Source organism: Coenobita brevimanus, chromosome 93 (assembly GCF_032717465.1).
Source record: "Coenobita brevimanus isolate Jiangsu-jjx chromosome 93, ASM3271746v2, whole genome shotgun sequence".
Taxonomy (NCBI): domain Eukaryota; kingdom Metazoa; phylum Arthropoda; class Malacostraca; order Decapoda; family Coenobitidae; genus Coenobita; species Coenobita brevimanus.
The window spans coordinates 37,529,604-37,536,183 of NC_137046.1; positions in this window are offsets into that span (position 1 = coordinate 37,529,604).

Below are 6,580 nucleotides of genomic sequence, written 5' to 3' on the forward strand. Positions count from 1 at the left end.
GGGGCGGAAGACAAGCCTTAACCCCTCTCACAATTAGTCTTTCCTAAGGTGAATAAAATCGTTGGGTGGCAGTAAGAAAGATTAAGAGCACTGAAGGATTTAATGGGGAATAGTAAGGGATCTTATGTGAGTTGAATAAAACTGACGTCAGCATGAAGAGAAAAAAACTGATGACATCGCTATACTGTAAGAGTTTAATCACGTTTGAGGAGAATGCAGTTTGTGAAATGAAGAATAAAAATTTGGATTAAAAAAAGATAATAAGAATTAAAAACTGTTCAGTATATCCCAACCGAGCATTTTTCTTAACTCTCATGGTCGGGATGACTCTGGATCACCCAACCCTGATCTATATTATTCTGTCAAGCGGAAATCATAACAGCTTGAGAGAATTAACAGTTACCTCTACTCTTTCCATGGTCGAGGAAACTCAAGTATTCCAATCCAGCTAATGACAAACTATTCTATTCTGCTCGACAGTGAGTCATTGCAACCCGATAATTACTCCCTCAGCTCAAGCAAGTCTCTTTACTCCAGCTTACATCACATTTTTCAGTCTCAGAGACGCCCCTTGCAATGAAGTAAGAAAAGTTATGTCAACCCTTCCCAGTTCGGAAAGTCTCGCCTGTGCTAAATAAATTCGACGATCGTAGTGAGATTAAAATAATAAAGATATGATCATGGAGTGAGCATGAGTTGACGTCATAATAGTTCGTTTTGCAGCCAAGTCTTCTGTCGCTGATACCTTTTCGCTGCCATGGACGTTCTTGGTCTTTTTGTTCAAGCCAAGTTCATACCGTTATATATAGCTGAGGAAATTTACAATGGTCCAAAAGTAACTCGAGACTGTTTTCCCCCGACTAATAAAATTCCCATGAGCAAAGAAACATGGTCTTGATGTAGCCCGAACTTAATGCAACTACAGAAAGCGATTTATTTATTTACTTATTTATTTATATATTGCGTAAGGGTATATTAATTCAGAGGGTGTGAAATGTTCTTATGCAAATTGTGCCAACCCGATAGTTTCACCCAGTTCTGCTTGTGCTGTAGAATGCGAGGAATGAGGAATGATCTTACGGTGTGTGTGTGTGTGTGTGTGTGTGTGTGTGTGTGTGTGTGTGTGTGTGTGTGTGTGTGTGTGTGTGTGTGTGTGTGTGTACTGGTGAGAGAGAGAGAGAATATGAGGGAAAAGCATAAAACATGTATGCATGCCTGTATGTTTAAGTTCAGTGTACATGCGCACATATGAGAAAGAGGGAGAGAGACAGAGACAAAAAGTGAGCGAGAAAGCGAGTCTGGGAGCAATGTGCGTGTGTTTGTGTGCAGTGTGTGTGTGCAGTGTGTGTGTGCAGTGGGGAGGTGGGGTTGCGGGGTGTGCGTGTGTGTAGCTTATCTGTGAATTAGATGCGGTTGTTACTCCTGGCTCAGACTACAAGAGCGCCCTGTGTAAAGGTCGATAAGGGATCTCTTTGATGCAGCGGGCATGAGGTTTGGGGAGCGAGGTGTTGTAAGGCCGAAGGGGAGGCAGGCAGACGGGAAGGCGGACAGAGAGAGGAGGGCGGAGAATGGGAGGGAAGAGATGATGAAGGAAAAGGAGGTGGGAAGGTAGAAAAGGGAGAGGAAAGCAAAGAGGGAGAAGAGTGAAGGAGTAAGGGAGAGGTGGGAGGAAGCAAGAGAAGAAACAATGAAGAGAAGGTGGAAGGCTTGCAGAGAATGTGAGAAGAGGAGAAAGGAGCGCAGAGGAGGAGGGAGGCAGGGAGAGAAAGAGGGAGGCAAGCAAAGAAGGATGGACGGAGAGAAGGAGAGAGGAAGGGCGAGAAGGATAGAGGAGGAGGGAGAACGGAAAGGAATGTTTTAAGTGTAGGAGAGAATAAGGGTTTGTCGATACGTAAGGAGGGCGTTAGGCTGCAAGTGATGGTGAAGATTTTCCTGATGTGCAAAATCTGAAACTGGGGGAAATATGAGAGGATTGGAAGTCGTCTGTCAGGTTAATGAAATCCGCCTCTCTAATTAGACTAAACGAGTTTACTATTTTTCAAGTACTGGAAGGGTTAGTGGATACTGTCTTTAATCCTTAGAGGAAGGAAAGGCAATCCTTAGATGAATATAATTAACTGTCACTTGTCAGAATGAAGCAGCCTCAGATCGCTCACGTTCTGAAAGTGTTAAAGAATAAGTGACAGTGAAGAGAATGTGAAAATGACCAGGGAATCAGGGAGTGCTGACGTTCCTGGGAGACTGAGAAAAAGCTGAAGACCGAAAGAAGAGGAAATGAAGATTAGTAAGTTGTTTAGAGATGAAGAACTGAGACAAGGAGGAATGGGAAAGAGGAGAGTTCTGAATTGCAATGGGAAATGACGACATATTATGGAATGAGAACTGGGGTGATACTGAGTGCAAGAATGATGGAGTGTGATGGAGTGTTGAAATGCAAGATGAAGTGGGAAAAAGTTGAACACACGGAGGGAAGAAGGAGTGGTAACAGACAAGAGGGACTAAGAAAGTGCTGGGGTGCAAGAGGGAAGGGTAGTGTAGACATGCAAGAGGATGTAAGGTAGCGTTGCATGCAAAGTGAAGAGAGAGCGTTAAGATGTGAAAAAAGGGTGCTAAGAAGCAAGAAAGAGGATTAGAGAGTGAAAGTGTTGTGACTCAAAAGAGTGAGAATGCTAAAGCGCTAGAGAGGGTGAGAGTGCTTAGGTACAAGAGAAAGTGCTCAGGTGTAAAAGAGAGCGAAAGAGTGTTATAAGAGACAGAGTGAGAGTGCACAGGAGTACGTAGAAGTACCGATAACAGGAGGCCTGTTGGCCAATGAGGTTATCTAAAAAAAAAAAAAAAAAAAAAAAAGGCTAGTATCTACTGAGCTCTTACAAACGTATAAGACAAAAGGGTACAAAAGAGGAAGACTCTCCCCCACCCATCACACCATTCGGTTAAACCGGTAGGAAAAAGATAGGAAAAACACCATGCTTGGTAGAAAGAAATAAACATGGAAATTTTTACAAGAAATTTTATAGGTACAAGAGAAAGTGCTAGAGTACGAGAGAGAGAGAGAGAGAGAGAGAGAAATGTGCTGCGCGTGTGGGAGGGAGGGAGATACAACGTGGGAGCGACAGGGAGTGAATTGAGATATGAGGGAAGTGTGTGTGCATGTGTGTGTATGAACTGAAGTGTTGGAGTGCTTGAAGAGAGTAATAGTGTGAGGGGTAAGTAGGAGTTTAAGCGTAATGATGGGTATGAGAGAGATTTTACGAGCAAGGGGTGGAATATACGCAACGGACGAGAGGGGACGCGGTGTGAATGTTCAGTAGGAGGGCCCAGGAACAGAAATGATCATAGTTTTTATACCTTAATTTGGGCCAGATTTTAGTCCTCTTGCAGCTCATTTCACGCAGAATAAGACAATACCTTAGCTCCTTAGCTCTACACCCTTCCTACAGTATTTCTTCGTGACTAGCATCAAATTCAAGCGTTTGTCTATTGCCGTAACTCAGCATTCACGAGGGAGAGAAGGAAGTGTTGGGCCAAGTTAGAGTAAAAGGAGTATAGATGAAATGTAAACGGTGACAGCCAATCCCATTTTACCCTCATCGAAGTGTAGGGGCCCGGGGCTAGGCTACCTTCGTATAATATACCTAAAGTTAAGTATCAAAGTTAAATCAGTCTACTTTCTATTATGGCATTATAAGAAGGCCACCACTCCAACTGGGGTCTTCTAACCACTAGACCCCAGACCCCTAAGGAACAAAGGGAGAGTTGAACGGGTACGCTGACGAAGGGAAAGAAGAAATGAAGAAGGAATGATAAACTTAAGCCTGTCTCTCTCTCTCTCTCTCTCTCTCTCTCTCTCTCTCTCTCTCTCTCTCTCTCTCTCTCTCTCACTATCGCATGCTCTCTTGACTACATTAGAAGAGTTTGCTGTAAATGCACGACCTGTAGCAGAAAATGATGACCCTTGCCAAGTGGATGAGAGTGGAAATGAAGAGTAACTAAAGAAGACTTAAGAGATTGAAAGTAATGATGAAAGCGTGATTGGTTGAAAGTGTGTGTGTGTGTGTGTGTGTGTGTGTGTGTGTGTGTGTGTGTGTGTGTGTAGACTGGAATAAGTGTAACTGAATGCAGCAAGAGGTAAAACAAAGCGACCAATCGAAATATCAAAAAAAAACAATAGAAGACGCACAGAATCATCGACTGAATGGCCACTGAGCTGTATGAATGGAAGTGAAAGGTAAACACACGTAGTTCTGTTTGCACTTCTGTTTACGTAATATAGCAAACGGAAGGCGCGAAAGCTGTTTAGTACAAAGGTACAACAATTTCGAGCCGACCTGGACCCTCTTCAATGGAGTCGAAACCAAGTAGAGGGTATTATAATTCCTACTGCATATTTTTTTATTTTATTTTATTATTTTTTCAGTGGACGTAATTCTTTCAGTTTAGCAATTCGCGGCACTGCAATATTTATACAAAGGATGTGTAGTTGTTGTAGTGTTGGTGGTAGTATTAGTTGTTGCAGTAGTAGTAGTAGTGGTAGTGGTGGTGGTGGTAGTGGTGGTGGTTGTGGTGGTGGTAGCAGCAGTAGTTGTAGTATTCGTAGTCGTAGTAGCCATAGTCGTATTCGTAGTAGTAGTAGTAGTAGTAGTAGTAGTTTTGTTGTTGTTGTTGTTGTAGCCCCTGATTCGACTAAAATGTAAACCCGGTGGTCAGGATGCTGAGTTTGCCCCTTTCTGGCAGTCCACCAACCACCTTTTGTGGGATAGAGAGCTGTGGGAAGTTTTTATAACAGCACAGTACATTTGCCCCGCTACATCGGTGTCACCAAATGAAGGCGTCCCTCTCCAGGAGTAAAGGTACGTGTGGAAACAAGGAAACAGAGGCCCTCCCGTGCGGGGAATCACACCAGCAGCAAGCCGATACATATCTAGCGCGGCTCGAAATATGACCTTGACCTTGACCTATTTCACCAATTTCGAGCTCGTATGAGATTTTCATCCCTACTACAAACCTGTAAAATTCTGTGATGATATCTTGAACGGCTGCGAAGTTATCGTGCTCACACACACACACACACACACACACACACACACACACACACACACACACACACACACACACACACACACACACACACACACACACAAACTGAAAACAATACTCGTAGGAGATTTTCATCCCTAATACACACCTGTAAAATTTTCTGATGACATCTTGAGCGGTTGCGAAGTTGTGCTAACGGACACACAAGCAGACAAACATACAGAAAACAATACCAGCTTCTCTGTCGCGGCTGGTAATAACACAGTGTTGCTAAGAGTGGAAGATTTACGGACAGGGAAACCATCCAAGCATTCTCTCATGACACGCAACCCTTGTTTTACATCCGGATCGCTGCAGTTACTCCTGGTTAAGAATGGTCGTGCTTGGTTTGTAAAGTGAGCCCATGATTTCTCGGCTGCCAGCTAAGTACTCTACCGACTGTACCACTAGCACTCCCGTCCTAGGTGAGGTTATTCGCTAAATCACTTTGGTGACATCTTTTTCGTTTTTTTTTCCCTTGCAACTTCCTGTACTCAAGGCGAAAATGAATGGATAGCGAACTTCTCTGGTTCAAAAAGTTACTCAGATCTAAATAAAAATATGTGGAGGAAGCAAGAACAGGCATAAAGTAAATAAATAACTACATAATTAAGCAAATACAAAAATAAATAAAAAATAAAAGCGCTACAGGATTGAAAAGCTTATGGAGAGTAGAGTGATATGATGAAGGAGGAGTCACTCAACTCTGAAAAAATGTTGATGTTAAAATAAAATGGAAAAAACACAAAGGTGGCGAGAGGAGCAGAATGATGACACACCAGACCACTGCCCAAGGTTCACGAAAAGTTTGTGGCAAAGCGGTAAATTCAGGGTAGTTCATAAATTTTGTCCCCCCTGAGGATTTTCGTGTTATGGGGACAGTAATAAAGTCTACTCTGCATTATTTTCTACTTACCTTCCCTTTCCTGCTTCATATTTCTTTTTCCTTTACCCTTACCTGCTTCATATTTCTTTTTCCTTTACCCTTTCCTGCTTCATATTTCTTTACTCTTTCCTGCATCATATTTCTTTACTCTTTCCTGCTTCATATTTCTTTTTCCTTTACTCTTTCCTGCTTCATATTTCTTTTTCCTTTACTCTTTCCTGCTTCATTATATATATATATATATATATATATTTTACTTCTGTTGCTTGAATGGTTGATTATTAACTTCGCACTGCAGATCAAATGTCTGCTCTCCTCACACCAGCAAACCGAGCCGTTCCTAGAGCACAAACGACGGCGGGAAGGGCGCAAAATGTTAGGACTACCCGGTGACAAAAGAAAATAAAAGCTCTGCGGACAGTATATTTAGCTCCTTCAATTCGATGCCGTATTTTCTTCAATTCCTGTTATCTCCAGACGATTCTGTTTATATTAGAACAGGCTTTTTGAGTTGAGGAGTTAGATATGACCTTCTTTCACCCTTCCAGTACCAGAGTTTTTTCCTAAGTTGAACAAAATTATCTGAAGATATCAAGAACAAAAGTAAAGACGACTGGA